Source organism: Dasypus novemcinctus, chromosome 12 (assembly GCF_030445035.2).
Source record: "Dasypus novemcinctus isolate mDasNov1 chromosome 12, mDasNov1.1.hap2, whole genome shotgun sequence".
Taxonomy (NCBI): Eukaryota; Metazoa; Chordata; class Mammalia; order Cingulata; family Dasypodidae; genus Dasypus; species Dasypus novemcinctus.
In genome coordinates this window covers 84,568,325-84,590,166 of record NC_080684.1, presented here as the reverse complement: position 1 = coordinate 84,590,166, position 21,842 = coordinate 84,568,325, and the positions used below count along the sequence as shown (strand labels likewise).

Below are 21,842 nucleotides of genomic sequence, written 5' to 3'. Positions count from 1 at the left end.
AAGGTTTAGAACATAATTTATCACTTGTTCACCCAAATGAAAGTCCAACTCATCCTAATTCTATCATTGGGGTTACTGCTCCCAGCTGGATGCACACCATATGGCCTGGGCCCCTCTATTAGAAAACACAACAAAGCCCTCCAGAATCGACACACATAGCAGAGCGTACATTCAAATCAGGTTTGTTGGCTTTACAATTTCTATAGGGGCCTAATAAAGGCATGCTTTAAGTTGAAATGGTAACTCAAGCATGTGGTAAACAATTAAAAGAGCAGACTGAAAAGTAAGTCTTCTTCCCAGCTCTGTCACCCCTTTCTCTTACCAAGATAAAACTGCCACAGCCACTTTCTTACGCATCCTTCAGGTAACTATGCACACTCTTTCGCAGAGAGAGTCCTTTCACCACTATCCCTTAAACCAGGGGCTGGCAAAACAAATTTGGCCTGTGACCTGTCAAGAATTTTTCTATATTTTTAAATCATTGAAAAAAGAATCCTTTATGACACTTGAAAATCATATGAAATTCAAATTTCAGTGTCCATTTGTTTATGTAATGTTCTTTTTTATTTATATTTTATTTTTTTTAATATTACATTCAAGAAATATGAGGTCTCCATATACCGCCACCCCCCCTCACCCCAATCCTCCCCCCGTAACAGCAATCTCCTCCATCATCATGAGACATTCATTGCACTTGGGTGAATACATCTCCGAGCACTGCTGCACCTCATGGTCAATGGTCCACATCACAGCCCACACTCTCCCACAGTCCACCCAGTGGGCCATGGGAGGACATACAATGTCCGGTAACTGTCCCTACAGCATCACCCAGGACAACTCCAAGTCCCGAAAACGCCTCCACATCTCATCTCTTCCTCCCATTCCCTACCCCCAGCAGCCACCATGGCCGCTTTCTCCACACCAATGCCACATTTTCTTCGATTACTAATCACAATAGATCATGAATAGAATATCAATAAGTCCACTCTAATATGTAATGTTCTTGATACAACAGCAGAGTTGAATAGTTGAAACAGACACTGTGTGGCCCACAAAGCAGAAAATATTTACTATCTAGCTTTTGCAGAAAAAGTTTGCCAATTCCTGTCTATCCTTTTCCATGAGGCACTGCCTATGTATTCTAGTGTTTCTTGCCACTCTATTAGAAAATGTAGCAGGACTCCCCAGGATAAGAATTTAATATTTTGTTGATTATTGTGTGAGTCTCTACCCACTGAGATAACACCCCATGACCACATGAATTCATTCATATTCCATAGAGGCATGCCCCAGGTTCATCTGTTTTTCTTTGGAAGTGTTCATTTTGTTTTATTGACTTAGAATAGTTCCTCATATATTGAATGTAATTGCATATTGCATTCTGCTTTATTTTCAACATAATAGTTTTGTTTTACTTTTAATTATCTTTGCCTCAAAAGTGTTGCATTGTATGTAATTAAATGTATTAGTGCTTTTTTTAAAGCTTACTTTAATTGATTTTAAATTTCAGTCTGTATTACAAGATGACTTCTAGGTACTGTTTTTGAATGCTTTTTCCTTTCCCCATTGATTTATGATGCTTCTTTTATTAAGGCTAACTTTGTTACATCTTTATCAATATCATCTTTTCCTATTTTCATTTGTTCATTTTCAACATTTCATTAAATATTCTCTCTTATTTATTCTCCAGGATAAACTTTCACATCATGTATCACATTCTTAACAAAAAAGTTTATTTGGGAATTAAGATGTTATCCAACCTATATATTTAGGGTGGAGAATTTATATCTTTAGAATATTCAATTTTGCCTTTCAGGGGCTTAGAATGTGTCCATTTATTCTAATGTGCTCTTATATCTCTCAGTTGTATAGATTATCCCCCCCAGGCATGTCTCATCTTCTCCATAGCTGGTTCCCTTGTCATTTCTCTTCCTTCCTTGTGTAGTACCTAATGATTTTCATCTATCTTGTCATCTCCACTATATCACCAGATTGTATACACCTAGAAGGCAGGAATCAGAGCTTATAGTTGTTTTATATCCCATTTTTGCAGTTAGCAGTGCTATGTCAGTTGACATATCAACTAAGGATAGGAAGATCAGGGCTGGAGTCCTTTCTGACATTTCATAGCTTCATATGTGACCTGGAACTATTCACTTAATAGCAACCACCATCCCCCTTGCACCCGTCACACATATACTACCACTACGAGCCTCAGAAGAAAGAGGACTTAAAGTCTAAATGATAGGGCTGCTGTAAAGTTTAAAGGGTGAACTCTTCATAGGTCCTTAGCAGTTTGATATAGTTATGAATTCCAAAAATAGATATTGGATTATGTTTGTAATCTGGTCTGTACTGGGTGTAATTAAGTTATGATTAGGGCTTTGATTGGGCCAAGCCATTAGGGCACTGGCATGGCAAAGGACTGAGTTGAGGGTTTCTGATGTTGGAGTTTTGATTTTGGAGTTTGAGGCTGAAACCTTAAGCTGGAGCCCTGGGAAGTAAGCTCACAGAGGAAAGAAAAGCCAGCCCCAGGAAGGGAGGAACCCTGAACCCAGGAAGAAGCAAGCCCTGGGAAGAGAGGAACCTTGAACTCAGAGAGAAGCAAGACCCAGGAAGGGAGCCAAGGATGCCTGAACCCGCACAGACATCGGCTACCATCTTGCTCCAAGACATGAAAAGAGACTTTGGTGAGAGAAGTAATTTATGCTTTATGGCCTGGTATCTGTAAGCTCCTACCCCAAATAAATACCCTTTATAACGGCCAGCAGACTTCTGGTATTTTGCATCAGCACCCCTTTGGCTGACTAATACAGTCCTCACACAAATGTACAGGATGACGTGTGCAAAAATATTCACTGTGTCATTGCTTACAATAGCAAAAATTTGGAAAAAATATAAATTCCAACAAGAATAGAAAGGATAAATAAATAATAAATAAATAATGTATTCACAATGGAATACTATCCAGCTATTAAAAATGAATGACCTAAAACTATAAGTACTCACATAAATAAATCAAAAACATCGTGTTGGGCAAAGGAGTCAGGTTGCAAAGCAATACTTGGAATTTGATTTTATTTATATAAAGTTAAAGATTTATAAATCAATGTTAGATGTTATTTGTTGATACTCTAATGCATGGGTCAGTAAACTGTGACCCACCGGCCAAATGCTGCCTGCCATAGGCCAAATTTGCCTACACGCGTTCGTTCGTATATTTTCTTAGCTCTCTCTGTGTTACAACAGCTGAGTTGAGTAGTTGCAACAGAATGCCCATGGCCCACCAAGCCAAAAATGTTTACTTTATTGCCCTTATACAGAAAAAGCTTGTGGTCCCTGCTCCAACGTATAAAGGCATGCATGGAAGTGAACCCCATATTCAGATTAGCAGAGAAGAATGTGACTAGGTAGGGAGCTTGAGAGTATCTGTAATGCTCTCGTACTTGAACTGGTGGTAAAGACAAGAGAGTTCATTATGCTACTCTCCATTTTCTGCATATTGGAAATATTTCAGAAAGAGAAAGATTAAATGAAATTACATATGTGAGAAACTTCATCTTGTAAAGATAAGCAAATTCATACAGAGATTTGTTCTTTCTTACACACCCTCTCTCTAACACACACGTTCTCAAGTTTTGAGGAGACAGTAATTCCTTCCTATAAAATGTTGGAGCACCCTAACTATGATCTCTGGGGAATTACTGAAATTTTTTGAACAGCACAATGAAACCAAGCTCACGAAGATTACTCTAATGCGAAGGTGGAGATGGGATAGGTAGGCAATGAAAATTTTAGGATATTTTACTGAGGTGAGATGATCAGGGAACATAAGTAGGGTGGCATCTGTAGAGATGGAAAAAATCTATAAGTTCAATATACACCAAGGAAGAGGGAGAAGAGAAAAATGCCTGATGATAATGAAGTTTAAGCTGAATGCCTTGGATGTTGGTTGGACAAGAGGGAAAAATGTTTATTTTACTTTATGTTTATTTCTATGAAGTTGTAACCTAACTCTTAGTTTAATGATAGAGGAATAATTTCAGAAATAGCACCCACTGTTTGTTTTTAATGTGATAAGACACATAGTTCCTGGCAGTTTGGACTCCCACTTTCTGGTTATCAATTTTTACTTGTTTAGATTCTAGTGTCACAGGAAGTTCATCTGTTGCATAAGCTCCTCTGATTTTAGCCTTCATTTGCAAATGAAGACCTTGGAAGAACCCTGTACTAATTAGCTTTAACTCTGATTTGGAAGACTCAACTCTCAGAAGATGAAATTAAAAACATGTGCTGATTCACTATGAACTTTTTACACCCGAAGATATCACCCTTGGTAATATTTTCTCAGATGAACATAAATGGCATAACATACATTTTATCAGATTTCTATGTAATTCACTCTTAGGAGGTACTGGAAATTAAACCTAGGACCTTGCACATGGGATGCAGGAGCTCTACCACTGACCTACATCCACTCCCCTGTAATTCACTTTTAAAAAGCAGGAAAAAGGCAAAACTATGATGCCAAAGGGAAAAGGAAAAAGAGCTCTAGGGGAAAAACTTTTTTCTCTTTCCAGGGAATTTGGTGTTACCAGCAACTCTCAGACTGAAGTAATTCTTTCTAGGGAAAAACACAACAAAACAAAATAAAGCAGAAGGAAACCCAGAGTTAGGATAAATAGATCCTCACCAAAAGCCAGAGAGAGGTAAATCATAATATGTGACTAATACTGACCACAGCTCAGGTAGGATGGTTGCTGGCCAGTATGGTCATTGTGACCACTGAGGATGGTATCCTAGAAGAACCAGATGGCTTTTGTTACTCTCTCAGTAGCTGTTACATAATTTGGGAGTGTGATAGATTAAAGTAATACCTCACCATTTATGACTGCTACTATGTGGCAGGCACCAATCTTTATCATCTCATGTAATCTAAAATAAACCAAGTAGGTATTAATGTACACATAGGTGAAAACCTGAGACTCAAGAGATTAAATGACCTTTATTATAATTGATTAACAATTTATTATAATTATAATTACACTATTAACTATGGTTCACAGTGTACATTTGGATTCACTATTTCTGTTGTACAGTCCTATGGTTTTTAAAATTTTTTTTCTAATAGCATACAACCTAAAAGTTCCCCTTTTAACCACATTCAAATAAGTCATTCAGTGGTTATTAATTACACTCACAGTGTTGTGCTTCCATCTCTAACATCTATTATTAATTTTTCCATCACCCCAAACAGAAACTCTGTGCTAATTAAGTATTACTTCACCATTCCCTACCCCTACTGCAGCCACTGGTAATGTAAAGTCTAGTTTTTGACTCTATGAATTAGCTTATCCATATATTTCATATCAGTGTAATCATACAATATTTGTCCTTTTGGATCTGATTTATTTCACTCAACATAATGTCTTCAAGGTACATCCATGTATTTGCATGTATCAGAACTTCATTCCTAGTTGGATAATTTTCCATTGTATGTATCCTATGCTACATTTTGATTATCCATTCATCTGTTGAGGTCACTTGGGTTGATTTCCTCTTTTAGCAACTGTGAATAATGTTCTTATGAAAATCAGTATGCAAATATCTGTTTGAGGTCCTGATTTCAATTCTTTGGGGTATATACCTAAAAATGGGGTGGCTGAGTTATATTATCAATTCTATACTTAACTTTCTGAGGAACCAGCAAACTCTTTTCCAGAGTGGCTGCACCATTTAAAATTCCTACCAACAATGAATGAGTGTTTCTATTTCCCCACATTCTCTCTAACACTTGCCATTTTCCTTTTTTTAAATAGTAGCCATTTTAGTGGGTGTGAAATGGTATCACATTGTAATTTTGATTTGCAATTCCCTTATGGTAAATGATGTTGAGCATCTTTTCATGTGCTTCTTTGGAGAAATGTCTGCTCAAGTCTTTTACCTATTTTTAAATTTGATTATCTGCCTTTTTGTCATTGAGTAATGGAATTTCATTAAATATTCTGGATATTAAGCCCTTATTGGATATGTGTTCTCCAAATATTTCCTCCCAATCTGTAGGTTTTCTTTTTGCTTCATAATGAAATCTTTTGATGCACAAAAGTTTATAATTTGGATAAAGTCATATTTATCTATTTTTTCTTTTGTTACTTGTGCTTTTTATGTAAAGTCTAATAAACCATTGCCTAACACAAGGTTCTGAAGATGCTGCCCTATGCTTTCTTCCAGGAGTTTTATAGGTTTAATTCTTATTTTAGGTCTTGGATCTATTTTGAGTTAATTTCTGTTTATGATGTGATGTAGAGATCAACCTTCATTCTTTTTCATATGGACATTGAGTTTTCCCATTTGCTGAAGAGACTATTCTTTCCCCATTAAGTGGTCTTGGCACACAACAAAAATCAATTGGCCATAGATGTGAGAGTTTATTTCTGAACTCTCATATTGATTCCATTGATCTATACGTCTGTCCTTGTGCCAATACCAGGTTGTTTTGATTACTTTAGCTTTGTAATAAATTTTAAAATTGGGACATGTGAGTCCTCCAACTTCATTCTTCTTTTTTCAAGATGATTTATACTATTTTTACTATTTTTACTTCATTTCTGCAAAGAAGGATACTAGAATTTCTATTGAGATTGTGTTGTACTATAAGCAGCTTGAGTTAGAATTGACCACTTGACGATATTTAATCTTCCAATCCATGAACACAGAATGTCCTTCTATTTATTTAGATCTGATTTTATTTCTTTTGGCAATGTTAAATGGTTTTTCATGTATGGCTCCTTCACACCCTTGTTTAAATTAATTGCTAGTTACTTGATAATTTAGTTGCTACAATAAATGGAATTTTAAAAATTTCCTCCTCTGATTGCTCATTACTACTGTGTAGAAACAGTACTGTTGTGTGTGTGTGTTAATCTAGTATCCTACCATATTGCTGAATTTGTTTATTAGCTCTAATAGCTTTGGTATGGATTTTTCAGGATTTTCTACATACAGGATCATGTCATCTGCAAATAAAGTTTTACTTCTTCCTTCCAATTTAGATGACTTTTATGTCTTTTTCCTACCTAATTGCCTAGCTAGAATTTCCAGTACAACATTGGATAACAGTGGTGACATTGGGCACCCCTGTCTTGTCCCAGATCTTAGAGAGAAAGCTGTCAGTCTTTCACCATTGAGTATAATGTTAGCTGTGGGTTTTTCATATATGCCTTTTATCATGTTGAGAAAATTTCCTTCTATTCTTATTTTTCAAAGTGTTTTTATCAAGAAAGGATGCTAGATTTTATTAAATGTCTTTTCTGTGTCAATCACAATGATCATGTGGTTTTCCCCCTTCATTTTGTTTATGTGGTGTATTGCAGTAATTGATTTTCTTGTGTTGAACCACCCTTGCATAGCTAGGATAAAACCCACGTGTTCATGGTGTATAATTCTTATAATGTGTTGTTCCCTTCAATTTCTAGTATTTTGTTGAGGATTTTTTCATCTATATTCATAAGAGAAATTGTTCTGCAATTTTCTTTTCATGTAGTATCCTAATCCAGCTTTGGTATTAAGGTGATGTTGTCCTCACAGAATGAATAAGGAAGTGTTCCTTCCTCTTCAACTTTCTGGAACAGTTTGAGCAGTATTGGTACTAATTCTTCTTGGAATGACAGGTCGCATTCACCTGTGAAGCCATCTAGTCCTGGGCTTTTCTTTGTTGGGAGATTTTTTTTTAATGACTGATTCAATCTCTTGTAATTGGTCTGTTGAAGCCTTCTATTTCTTCTAGAGTCATTGTAGGTTGTTTGTGTGTTTCTAGGATTTATCCATTTCATTTGAGCTGTCTAATTTGTTGGCATGCAGTTGTTCATAGTATCCTCTTATGATCCTTTTTATTTCTGTGGGATTAGTAGTAATGTTCTGCCTCTTGTTTCTGATTTTACTTATTTGCATTTTCTCCCTTTTTTTGTCAGGAAAGGTAAGATTTCGTCAATTTTATTGATCTCAAAGAATTAACTTTGTTCTTTCTGCGGTTTTTTCTCAATTTCATTTATTTATGCTCTAATCTTTATTATTTCTTTCCTTCTGCTTGCTTTGGGATTAGTTTGCTCTTCTATTGCAAGTTCTTCCAGGTGTGCAGTTAGGTCTTTGATTTTAGCTCTTTCTTCTTTTCTAATGTAAGTGTTTAGGGCTATAAATTTTCCCTCTTAGCACTGCCTTTGTTACATCTTGTAAAATTTGATATATTGTGTTCTCATTTTCATTCATCTTGGATTATATACTAACTTCCCTTACAATTTATTCTTTTTTTTTTTTCACTTTTTAAAAGTTTTTTCTTCCTCTCCCCCTACTCCACCCTGCTGTTTTTGTTTATTTTTTGCTGTCTGTGTCCATTTGCTGTGTAATCCTTCTTTATCTATTTCTCTTTTTGTCTTCTCTTATCTTTCTCCTCTAAGATTCACTGGGATTCGATCCTGAGGACCTCTAGATGTGGAGAGAGGTTCTCTGACAATTATGCCACCTCAGTTCCTGGTCTCTGCTGCACTCCACTTTTACTCTCCCCTTTATCTTTCTTTTGTTGCATCATTATTTTGCTGCATGGCTCACTTATGTGGGCACTGGCTCACCACATGGGCACTCAGCTCACTACATGGACACCTGTATGGGCACTCAGCTCAACATGCAGGCACTAGGCTTACTGCATAGGCACTTGGCTCAGCTTTGGGCACTGGCACAACATGCAGGCATGCTTTTTCTTCTTCTTTTTCACCAGGAGGCCGCAGGGATGGAAACCAGGTCCTCCCATATGGTAGGCAGAGGCCTTATCACTTGAGCCACATCTGCTTCCCTGCAATTTATTCTTTAACCCACTGATTGTTTCAGTGTATTGTTTAACTTCCATATATTTGTGGATTTTCCAGATCTCCACTTGTTATTGATTTCCAACTTCAGTCCATCATGGTCAGAGAAAGCAATTTCTATAATTTCAATCTTTTTATATTTATCAGGACTTGTTTTGTGACATAACATGTGGTATATCCTCAAGAATGACACAGGCACATATAAGCAAATGTATATCCTGCTGTTTGGGATGTAATGTACTGTATATGTCTGTTAAGTCTAGTTCTCTGTTTCCTTATCGATCCTCTGCCTGATGCTCTATCTATTGATGAAAGAAGTGTATTGAAGTTTCCAACTATGATTATAGAGATATCTATTACTCCTTAGAGTTTTGCCAGTCTTTGCATCATGTATTTTGGGGCACTATGGTTAGGTGAATAAATATTTGTGATTGTTATTTCTTCTTGGTGAATTGCTCTTTTTATTAATATATTGTGTACTTTTTTGTCTCTTATATTAGTTTTGCATTTAAAGTCTCTTTTGTCCAGTAATAGTATAGCTACCCCAGCTCTTTTTTGGTTATTATTTATGTGGAATATTTTTTTCTACTCTTTCACTTTCAACCTATTTGTGTTTTGGGGTCTAAGGTGAGTCCCTTGTAAATAGCATTTATTTGGATTACACTTTTTTATCTTTTCTGCTCATCTGTCTTTTTGATTGGTGAATTTAATCCATTAAACATTCAATATTATTATTGTAAAGGTAGTTGCTTCAGCCATTTTATTTTTTGGTTTTTATATGTCATATCTTTTTTGTGGTTGTTATTTTTACCTTTTAGTTACACTTACTGTTAATGCTCATTTCTTCACACCACTCCAAGCCACTCTCTGTCTTTTCCTTTCAGCCTGCAGAACTCCCCTTCGTATTTCCTTTAGGGAAGGTCTCTTGTTGATGAACTCTCTGTTTCCGTTTATCTGTGAATATTTTAAACTCTCATTTTTGAAAGCTAGTTTGCCCAGTAACGAATTTTTGCCTGACATTTTTTTCTATTTCAGTTCCTTAAATATATCCTATCCCTGCCTTCTTACCTCCATGATTTCTGATGAGAAATCACCATTTAGTCTTATTGAGGATCGCTTGTGTGTGATGAATCACTTTTCTCTTGCTTCTTTCAGAATTCTCCCTTCATCTTTGCCATTTGACATAGTGATTAGTATGTGTCTTGAAATAGGTCTATTAGGATTTATTATGGGAAGCAGACTGGCCCAATGGATAGGGCCTCTGCCTACCACATGGGAGGTCTGCAGTTCAAACCCCGGGCCTCCTTGACCTCTGTGGTACTGGCCCATGCGAAGTGTTGATGCGCACAAGGAGTGCGGTGCCATGCGGGGTGTCCCCTGCATAGGGGAGCCCCATGCACAGGGAGTGCGCCCTATAAGGAGAGCCACCCAGTGGGAAAGAAAGTGCAGCCTGCCCAAGAATGGTGCTGCACACACGGAGAGCTGACCCAACAAAATGATGCAACAAAAAGAAACACAGATTCCCAGTGCTGCTGATAAGGATAGAAGCAGTCACAGAAGAATACACAGCAAATGGACACAGAGAGCAGACAACTGGGGGGAGGAGGGGAAGGGGAGAGAAATAAATTTAAAAAAATAAATCTTTGGGAAAAAAAAGAATTTATTCTGTTTGAAGTGTGTTATGCTTCTTGGACATGTATATTTATGTCTTTCAAAAGAGTTGGGAAATTTTGGCCATTATTCCCTTAAGTACTCTTTCTGCCCCTTTTCCCTTCTCATCTCCTGGAATGCCCATGGAACATATGTTTGTGTACTTAATGTTGTCATTTAAATCCTTAAAACCCTGGTCAATTTTTTTTCTATTCTTTTCTCTATCTATTCTTCTGTTTGTAAGATTTCGATTGTCCTGTCTTCTAGTTTGCTGATTCTTTCTTATGCCTGTTCAAATCTGTGTTTTATGCCTCTCATGCATTTTTATTCTCTACTCTTGTGACTTTCATCCCCATAACTTCTATTATGTTTCCTTTTTTACTTTCAAAGTCTTCTCCACACTTGCAGATTGTCTTTGCAATGCCCTTTATCTCTTTAGCCTATTTTCCTTCATTTCCTTCAAGTGATTTAGGAAATTTATTTGAACATCTTTGATTAGTTGTTCCAAATTCTGTGTCTACTCTGAAGTTTTCATTTGTTTCCTTGAGTGAGCCATATCTTCCTGTTTCTTTGTGTGGCTTGTAATTTTTGCTGATTTCTATGTATCTAACTATTTTGTTGCGTTTACTCTGAAGGTCAGTTTCTCTCTCTCACCTAGGGTTTTATTGTTGATTGGCTTTGTGCTAAAGCTCTTCTTTGATATTTGGTTCAACTTGTTCTAGTCCTTTAGAATAGCCTATGTTTAACTGATAAGATTTTGTTTTTAGCTTTCCTTCATCTGCTTCTTACCCTGAATATGCAATACAATTTTTAAGATTGAACTATTTGTGCAATTGTTTCACCTCCAGGAGAAATCTTCCTTTACATTGTTTCTTCTCCAGGCATCTTGATCTGTTTTCTTGTTTGTTTGTTTGTTTTGTTTTGTTTCTTTGTTTTTGTTTTACATCTATAGTGTTATACACTCCTTTCATTGTCTCTAGCTGCTTTTCCTGGAGGGCAGATTCTCAGAAGAGTATCACCCCAGAGAAACTTTCCCAAGTGTATATTTCTCAACCAAAACAGGGCCAGGTATGCATGAAGGGGTCACAGACTTGCTTCAAAGTGCCCTAGGCAAGGGATCAGGAAAAATGCCTGAAGGCTCTTTGATGGCTTCTCAAAGCTGTGCTTTCCTGGCCTGCCCAGCAAATGCAGACCTTCAACTCTCTCTTCCCTGCAGCCCTGAGAGAAGCACTACATCTTTAAATAACCGCCATCTCTGCCCCTGTCCTAAGTTGGGGTTGAAACAATGGCAGCTGTCACTTTTGTCTGAGGTGAATTGAAACAATAGCTCAGAGGTAGAACTCAGTGATCCAAATTTGCCAATTAAAAATTGTGGTCATTGATTGGCTGTGCCTACCCCTGTTCTTGGGAAAGAGAATTTTTATGTCTTGCTCTGTCTTCAGTGAGCTAACCAGGGATTAGACCCCGAAATGGCCTGCCAGTAAAATGGGGGATGGGCACCAGCAGACACCATGCAGAGAGAGAAATTCACTGTTCTCCACCACAGTTTATCAGCCTCTTCCCTTTTTGCTGTGTGGAGTTCTTCTGGCCTTCAGAGCCCCAGAGCAGTTCTCTCAGACAGTTGCTCCCTCCTCAACAGCCATTTTGATTGAAGGTCTGAGTCCAGGAGTACCCTACTCCAATATCTTACCCAGAACTATCCCACTCCCTTTCATTTCTCATTTTAAGTATTTGCATCCTCTCTCCTTTCTCTTTGTCAGTCTAGCTAAAAGTTTGTTGATTTTATTGATATTTTCCAAGAACCAACTTTTGGTTTTATTGATTCTATCTAGTACTTTTTTGTTCTCTAGTCCATTTATCTCTACTCTAATCTTTGTTATTTCCTTCCTTCTGCTAACTTTGAGTCTAGTTTGTTCTTTTTCTAGATCCTCAGATTGCAAGTTAGGTCTCTGATTTGAGATCTTCTTTTTTAAAGTAAGCATTTAAAGTTATAAATTCCCCTCTTAGCCCTGCCTTTGCCAAATCCCATAATTTTTGGTATGTTGTATTTTCATTTTGATTTGCTTCAAGATATTTCCTAATTTCCCTTGTGATTTCTTTTTTGACCATTGGTTTTTTAGACATACATTATTTAATTTCCATGCATTGGTGAATTTTCCAGTTTTCTCTCTGTTATTGATTTCTAGTTTCATTCCATTGTGGTTAGAATACAAATTGCATTATTTCAATATTTTTTAAATTTACTGAGACTTGTTTTGTGACCTAACATTAGCTCTATCATGGAGAATAATCCATGTGCTCTGAAGAAAAATGTGTATTCTGATGCTGTTGGTTGAAATAGTCTATATATTTCTATTACGTCTGGTTGGTTTGTATTTCCTTATTAATTCTCTGTATAGATGTTCTATCCATTATTGAAAGTGATGTGTTGAAGTCTCCTACTATTAATGTAGAATTGTCTATTTTTCCTTGCAAATATGGCAATATTTGCTTCATATATTTTGGGCTCTGCCATTAGGGCCATATTTATTTATAATTGTTACTAATTACCTATTTTTCAGTCTGGTTCAATTTGCCTTAATGAGTGTATAGTGACCGTCTTTGTCCCTTGTAATGGTTTTTTTTACTTAGAGTCTTTTTTATCTGATGTTAGTATGAATATCCCAGCTTTCTTTTGGTTAGCATTTGAATGGTATATTTTTTCTATTCTTTCATTTTCAAACTACATGTTTTTGAATTTGTGAAGAGTCCCTTGTAAATCTCATGGTCCTTTCCCTTCCACACAAAGGAGTTCACAAGATTAAGAATCTTTCTGAGAAATGGGTTCAATATCAATTTAATTTAGCTTCCAGTAAGTTGGCTGAAATCCAGCCTATATTTATTAAATGCAATATTTTGTTAATTCCTGTTCCTATCTTTCACACTTTTTCTTACCATCTATATAATTTTTAGGCTATCCTCTCTCTGTTTTTGGAATTAAGGGGTGGAAAAATAACCCTCCATCAAGACCTGAGAAACATTTCTTGCAGATGTTTGTTTGGTAAGTGGCACCAGACACTGCAGTGACAGCAGTTTTGTCCCTACAAAACAAAGGCTGGCATTTAGTTTTCCATCTTTTTGTGTTGAGAGTCCAGACGTTAAGCCACATCACTCCTTGGGAGAAAAAAAACTTCCATATTGCATTAGAACCTCATCATTAATAGACTGCTAATAGAATGCATCTATTCCTCCTTTTTATTTATAGAATGGTATTTGAATTCATTTACACAGAAGGAGGTGCCCACCACCCTGCCTGCCTTTCTGTGTAACAGGCACCCTTCTACTTGTCACAATCAGAGGTCCAAAGAGCAATTATGTCTTTGCACATTCCTCAGAGTTGCTCTCTCCTGAAGTCACTTTGCAAATCTTGTTGACCAATTTGTAAACTACAGAAAATGCAGGAGCCTACCCAAACTATAAATCGGTTCTATGTATCTTCCCTAAAAACACAACTGAAAATGTAAAAAAAAAAAAAAAAAAAAAAAGTGCCCCCCCTCCTTTTTTTTGCAGATGCTCTACAAGAAAGCTTCTTGAAGGAAAAGGCATTACACTAGGCAAATGGCACCATGTGGGGATTGTCACAGGGAGGAAAAATAGCATGCTGTGTCTGCGCAACTATCAATAATTTACTATGCTCTATCTAGTTGATTCTGCTTAGATGAGAAAGTATAGACTCTCCAAGAAATAGTGTCAAGAAAATCCACTATTCCTTCTGAGAAAAATGGTAAAGAGTCCTATCTTACAACAATCCTGAAAAAAAGTCTCATATGTATTAAAGATTTTTAAAATTATGAAATTACTGGGGAAAACTACATTTATGATCTTCATAAACTTGGTGACTAAGAAGGATTTATTGAACAAAACATAAATAGAAAAATAATAAATTTGACTATTAAAATATAAAACAAAAATCAAGACACCATAGGGAAGCAGACTTGGCCCAGTGGATAGGGCATCCTTCTACCACATGGGAGGTCCAAGGTTCAAACCTCGGGCCTCCTTGACCCGTGTGGAGCTGGCCCATGCGCAGTGCTGATGCGCGCAAGGAGTGCCGTGCCACGCAGGGGTGTCCCCCGCGTGGGGGAGCCCCACGCGCAAGGAGTGCGCCCCAGAAGGAGAACCGCCCGGCGCGAAAAGGAAGTGCTGCCTGCCCAAGAATGGCACCGCCCACACAGAGAGCTGACACAACAAGATGACATAACAAAAAGAAACACAGATTCCTGTGCCACTGACAACAGAAGCAGACAAAAAGAAGAACACACAGAGAATGGACACAGAGAGCAGACAACTGGGGTGAAGCTGGGGGAGGGGAGAGAAATAAATAAAATAAATCTTTTAAAAAAAAAAGACACCATAAACAAAGTTAAATACATGAAGCAAACTGGAAGAAATATTTATAACATAAGTAACAGAAAAATTAGTATAAACAATATATAAATAACTACTATAAATAAAAACAAAAATGATAAACAACTCAAGAGAGAAATTGGCAAAGGATATAAAGAAAAAACTTGCCAAGAGAAAACATAAGTGGTCAATAAACATATAATAACATCTGAAACTAATCAGTAACCAGAAAATGTAAATTAATATAAACAGCATTTTCACCCATCTAATTGAGAAAAATTGTAAAGTATGATAATACTCAAAGTTGGGAAAGCATATGAAAATATGTATTCTCATACACTGCTAGTGGAAGTATAGTTTTCAGTCTTTTTGGAGGGCTTTTTTGCAGTGCATAAAAATAAAATCTTATTCCAATTCTTAGGTATCTTCCCCAGAGAAATTTTGGCACATGTGTATAAGGATGTTTATTGCAACATAATTTCTAATGGTGAAAAAGTGGAAATCCCCAAAATGATGATCAACATTATTTAAATTGTTTAAATAAACTGTGCTCAATCTAGAGTATCAAATATTAGGCAATGGTTTTATATATGTACAATTTTATATGTATAAACTTTGAAAGAGGAAAATAAGGGAGAATAGGATTAAGGGTGTCAAAAGATAATAACTTAATCGTTTGGATTTAGTTATTATAATGTAATGTTATGCTATGTTTTTATAAGATGACTGCATTAAAGCATGCTCATTCCCTCAATATTTTTCCCTGTCTTCCATTTTGCCAATTCTGCGATTTGATGCTACCAGCAGGCAGGCATGTTTAGATTCTCTAGGACTGAAGATTTTTGGATTTTTTTTTTTTTTAACATATTTTAGGATATTCCAGCTTTGGGGGCTTCAGTGAAAATTATAAACCTCTCTTTAGGAACAGCATATATGCACACATTTTCAAATACAACCTTCAAGGATTCCTGGGCCCAAATACAATCATGGCCCCAGATTTGGAGCCTGGACTCCAGGAGAGCAAGGATTGCCCCCATAATCACTTTGAGACTGACATTACTTTATTCTGGCCTGCCCTTTCAACCCTCGACCACCACCAGCATTTGTCCCTAATGTAGACCTGATGTCTATTTTGAGAACTTCAATGATGAAAAAAAAGCAACAGACAATTCTCTGCTGTCAGTGATCCTCTGAGACCTAGAACAGTGGGATTTTCCCTTATCAGTAACATCCCTTAGCAGGACTATATTCTCCACGCGCAGGAAGATTATTTACCACAATTTCCATGTCCTTGTTAAATACATATTTACCATGACTATCATGTTAAATACACCTGCCAAGCCTGGAAAATGCAAAGCCATGCTGTTTATCCTTTTCTTTGAATTAATGACATTAAAGTACAAGAGGCCTAAATTATCCCAGGACAACTGGGACCAGAAAAAGGCCATTAAAATCAATTTAAAAGGGAAGCCAGAATCTCAAAGTTTTATTAGGAATTGATCTTGAAAAATGAAAGTGAATAAAAATGTGTTTTATATTCGTATAATATTAATTATAGTCACCAGAACTCTGCTATAATTCTTAGACCTAACAAAGAATAAACCATGTGATTTTTTTCCTGTGCAATATTTACTTTGCAATCGAGTTGCATTATATTAGCATTGTTTTAATGCAAATTTACAATGAGGAGAGAGGGTGAGAATAGCAGACATCCCTTTATATATAAAATTGTAAAGGGCAAACTGAGAAAGTAAGCACGTCACTGTGGGAGCAAAGGGGCTAGGAGTTTGCGGAGGGGAGGGCAGGGTGAGAGAAAAGGACATTGAAAGAAAGCAGAGAGTCTGTAGCCACCAAGCTGCAAATGGGGAGACAAAAGTTATTATTACACTCATATTGAGAAGTCATGTAGCAACATCTTCCCTAGTAGAAAATATGGGGGCCAGAAGAAATACCTGGAGGAAAATTTTTCCTATTTCTTTTAGCCCCTTCATAATCTATGCTGCAAAGATTTAAGAGAAAAAATGTGATTCCAAGCAAAGTGAAATGGAAAACACTTCCTTTCAAGAAAAGAACTTCTATCTTTTATCCACCCACCTATATGACAACATGAGCCTTTGGAAATGGATCACAACATGATATGCATTCCCCCAGCCTCTGAGAACCACAGCAGTTCTGAGCTCCTCTCAGGCGTCCCTCACCACAGCACCAAGGCGGCTTCATGTCATCTTTAATTAAGACACTGATAACTGAGTTGCCAATCGGCTCTGTCCTCTGACTCATGCATTAAGACAAATAAGTGCTGAAAACTTGATGCTTCCCCTGCTGATAGTACAGTCATTAGAAAACGCCCTATGAGATTTTTTGAATCTTCCAGTTACTTGTGGAGTTTAACAAATCACCCCTGTCAAGCTGGCATATTTGCATCTGATGCACCTATCTTCCCATTGTTCCAGATTTCAAGTTTTCCCAGCTTCTGGCAGTATTGGGGTAGCAAGAACAGAGCTTTGGGGTTAGAAAGACCTACCCTTGAATTCAGATCCTGCCACTTTCTAATTGTGTGGCCATGGACAGGTGATTTGCCTTCCTTGAACTCAGTTTCCTCATCTATAAAATGGGTGTAAGAAAAACCTTCCACCCAGGGTTGCTGTGAAAAGGGAGCAGGCAGTGAAGGAAAAGCCTGTGGCATTGACTCAGCTACCTCTACCACCCCCTGGCACGCAGGCACACAAGCACACACATTTCCTTTCCTTCAAGAGGACCCTGGGCCCCACAATGATTGGGTACGCCATAATAAAATTCTGCCAGATCTGGGAGGTGTGGAAGGAAGGAGGGGGATAAGGATTGTATTACTTTCCCTCTCCGGCAGGTGGGAGAGGGTCGAAGTGTGGGATGGGCAGCAAGGCTGCCGAGAGTGAGGCAGCCTCCCCTCAGAACAAAAGAACTTGGTCCTTGGTCACTGCTTTATCAGTTACCTGAGAGTTGCATCAGTCAGGTTGCAACATTTTCAGCAAAACAGAAAAGTCCACGGTTCAAATGGCACAGGACCATAATTTGGAGAGTGGGGGTAGGTGGCACAAAGGTGAAAGTGTCTATCATTTTATAAAAATCACAGCTAGAAACAGGGAGGTAACTTCACCAACCTCTTCCCTGTCCTGTCTTCAGAAGCTGCTGAAGTGATTCTAGGCCATGCCAGAGGCAATAGATTTCCTTAAAGCCCAAGTGTGAGTTTCTCAAAGAATTTAAGGTGAGTCACTCTCCTTGCGCCACCTCTCCCTTCTAAATAAAAACCCGGTTAAAAGAAACGGCCCTGGGTCCCCTCACAGTTGGCTAATTTACTGTAGCAGGAATCAACAAGGAAATGCCTTATCTGTAGATTCACTGTTTGGACAATTTTAATAATAAAGTTCCTCCTAACGCTTTCCATCTGAAAAGACTGCTTAAGAATATTAGAAATGGAAAGCAATAGAAGAGGTTACAACTGAATGCAAGAGAGAAAGCTGTTTAAACCTACTCTCCTCCTAGGGAAAACTTTCATTTTAATTAAGCATTTCTTAAATATTGTCCTTTTCCTATTTCTAGTCACCTGACTTTAGCAATATTCCCAAACTCACATCAAGGTTTGACAAATCTCCAGTATATAGCACACTATACAAGTCAGACAGGGTATGGAATCAGAATAGAAATGTTTCCAAAGGTTCTCTGTTGATTATTCTGGATGACTGCAAGGTAAAAAAACACTCCAGAATAATTTTTCAGTAAGGTCCGCAACTGCTAGACCCATTAACTCCTGCTGCTTTTTTGTTCATTTGGGCTTTCTGTGGTTTTAGGGCTAGCTGGTATTCTTTTTTGTTTTCTTTAAATTTTCAGAATTTTACATTAAAGTCTACTAGGATTCATTCATTGGCAGGAATTACAGATGTTAAAATGAAACTTGAAATGACTGCTTTCCCCTGTGGCCATGAGATAGATACCCGGCTCCCAGAGGAATTAGGTACTTACTTGGATAGTTCGGGGTTGGAGTTCAAACTTTCAAGGTCCTGGGGGGATTCTGAGTCCGGTCTTCCTCTTCAAGTCCCAGAAATTTTCCTATAAATGCACAGAACCTGAATTTGCATTGGGGTGAGTGGAGGAGAACCAGGGATGAGTAGGAGAAGGGAGTTCTAGCAGAAGCCGGAGACGGCCACAGGCAGGCTTCCGGTCTAGCAGCATCCCTGCCTTGGCTCGGTGCCTCGTGGACACAGATTAGTCATTAACAATCCCTTCCCTGCTAAATTATATAAACATAGAAAGAAACCTCGAGATTCCCAGGATGAACTCCCAGAGTCCCAGAACAGGCAACGGGACAAAGCTGAGAGGCCCTAAAGCTTGCCTTTCAAAACACTCCTCCTCAGGCTGTTTTTTAAGGCTCTCAGGTGCCCAGATTTCTGTACACACCAACTAAACCTAAACTGTCATCTTCCCTCTCTTATTTTCCAATTTCTTTTAATCGAAAGACCCCAGTGACCCAAGCTTGAAAGTCTGAAACTTCTTGACACTTTCCTCTCTGTACTCTCCCATAGCTACTAATATTTGTGTGATTCTACCTTTAGAATGTCTCTTATTTCTAACCCTCTCCACCCCTCTGCTAATTTGGGCCAGTCTTTCTCTCTTCCTTCCCTCCTTTCCTCTCTCCCTTCCTTCATTCCTTCCTTACATCACTCCCAACTTCTTAGCCAATTGTACCAAGCTCTCCTGCCTCCGTGCCTTTGCTCAAACTCCCCTGTTTACCTGAATTCCCTTCCTCTCTCATCCACAGTTCTTCTAGGCCCATCTCAAATGCTGTGTTCTCCCAGAAGCAGCCCGATTCCTCATTGGCCCCCACTCTGCCCACGAAACGCATCTGACCCTTTATTTTTTAAAAAAGATTTATTTATTTATTTATTCCCCCCCACCACTGTTGTCTGCTCTCTGTGTCCATTCGCTGTGTGTTTTTCTGTGACCGCTTCTATCCTTATCAGCGGCACCAGGAATCTGTGTTTCTTTTTGTTGCATCATCTTGCAGTGTCAGCTCTCCGTGTGTGCGGCACCCCTGCGTGGCATCCCACTCCTTGCACACATCAGCACTGCGCATGGGCCAGCTCCACACAATGGCCCTTTATTTTTAGTTCTCTTATTGTCCCTCATTTCTTCTGAGCTCATATATTATAATTCACTGCATGTCTTCTCTCTTTTACAAGGCGCATTTCCTTGAGGATGGGCATAGTAGCAGACTTGCCTTTGTTTCTATCCCTAGGCCTAACTTAGTGCTTCTCACAGAAAATTATTGCATAACTGTGCTAAGGGAATCAATGAACGAGCTGAGAAAAGGACAACTTAAAAGCATGCCTGAGGGGAGGTGTGTGTGCACATGTGCGTGCCAATGTTTCCCCATTGTAAAGAAAGTTAATGGAAGGTTGTTGTTAGGAATGTTATATGTTACTTCTCTAATTAAATAGCATGTGTATGTCCCACAGACTCACACTGCCTACCTCTGTGGGCTCCAGATACACTACTAACACACACACACTCACACACGCACGTGCACACACACATCCTTTGTCACAAGGAAGAGGGGCAACCCAGCCCTGGAAATTCTCCCTTCCCAATTTGAAATATTTTTGCGCTGCCTGGGGATGTCGCACGGACTCACAAGTGACTCCAAGTCCAGTTCTTCTTGGAGAACAAGAGCATGTGTAGTGATTTCATTCCCTCCAGCTTCAGTGGATGGTGGTGGTTGAAGACAGACTAGAGCCATACCACCTGGGTTCAAATCCCAGGTCTGCCACTTATGAGCTGTGTAACCTTAGCATCGAAGGTGACATCTCTATGCCTCGCAGTTTCCTCATCTGTAAATGGAAATATAATTACTACCCATTTAGTGGGGTTATTGTGAGAATTAAATGAAGTGATATACATAAAGTGTGGGTATATGTAGAGTATCTGTTATAAGGGTTCACTATTTTTACTTTGCTCTGGGTATTTCACACTTGACAGTCTTATTTGCCCGACTGGACTAGATACTCTCTGAAGGTGGGGCTTGTTTCTCATCCTTTTGGATCTTGGACAGTTCTTGGTGTGACAGAAAGGCTTTATTAAAAATTTCAAAATGTTTTTCATTCTTTCTCACATCATACAACCAGTTCAAGAGACAATCCTTAAATTCTACCTTTAAAACATATGTACCTAATCCAATACCTTTTCCTGCTCTTGGCCTCCACCTCTCTGAGCTAGCTTCTCTCCCTTGGCCTGCAGCCTCCTGATGGGCCTCCTTATTTCTGTCTTGCCTTCCTACAGTCCTTTCCCAATACCACAGCCAGGCTGGCCCTATTGGGACAAAAGCATCATCTCACTCCTTTGCTCAAAATTCCTTAATGACTTTCATCTCCCTCAGAATAATAGGCCCAACTTCTTGCAGTGACCCACAGAAACCTAGATGAACCCCCAACCCACTATTTCTCTGACCTCCTCTCTCAACATTTGTTCCAGCCTCACTGGCCTTCTTGCTATTCTTTGAACTCATTTTCTGTCACCTCGTCTTGGAATTCTTTCTCCCAAGAGAACTTTCTTCTCTTCTTACAAGTTTCTACAACAATAAGTGAGGCTCTTCCTGGACACACTAAAGAAAATAAGATTTCCCTCTCCTTTCAGAGAACTCCCTTCTCATATCTTGCTATAGTTTTCCTCTCAGCACTTATTACCACTTGACATACATGTGTTTATTTAATGTCTGTCTCACCCTGTAGAATATAAAACAGACTCTGTTGATATTTTTCATGGCCATGTCCCTGATAACTTGATGTCTTAAGGCAATACACTAGTGCTGTAAGAAAGCCCCAGAGGGAAAGAGGATATGGCTCAGGAGACTGGACTCTTGCCTACCACGTAGGAGGTCACTGTTTGGATCCAGGTGACTCCTAAAGAAGACAGCAG

At 38.3% G+C, this 21,842-nt stretch overlaps 1 protein-coding gene across 5 annotated transcripts in view; it reads right to left on the bottom strand.

Annotated features, from left to right (window-relative positions):
• NR1H4 (nuclear receptor subfamily 1 group H member 4) overlaps window positions 1–19,105 on the bottom strand; it is a 95,998-nt gene extending 76,893 nt beyond the window's left edge. For 3 of the 5 annotated variants that reach the window (XM_023591926.3, XM_058308603.2, XM_023591925.3), the window contains exon 1: window positions 18,894–19,105. The gene's annotated coding sequence lies outside the window, so the exon portion shown is untranslated. The remainder of the gene's footprint in view (window positions 1–18,893) is intronic. The other 2 variants (XM_023591927.3, XM_023591929.3) reach the window with 1 other exon arrangement.
• Between the last annotated feature and the right edge of the window lie 2,737 nt (window positions 19,106–21,842).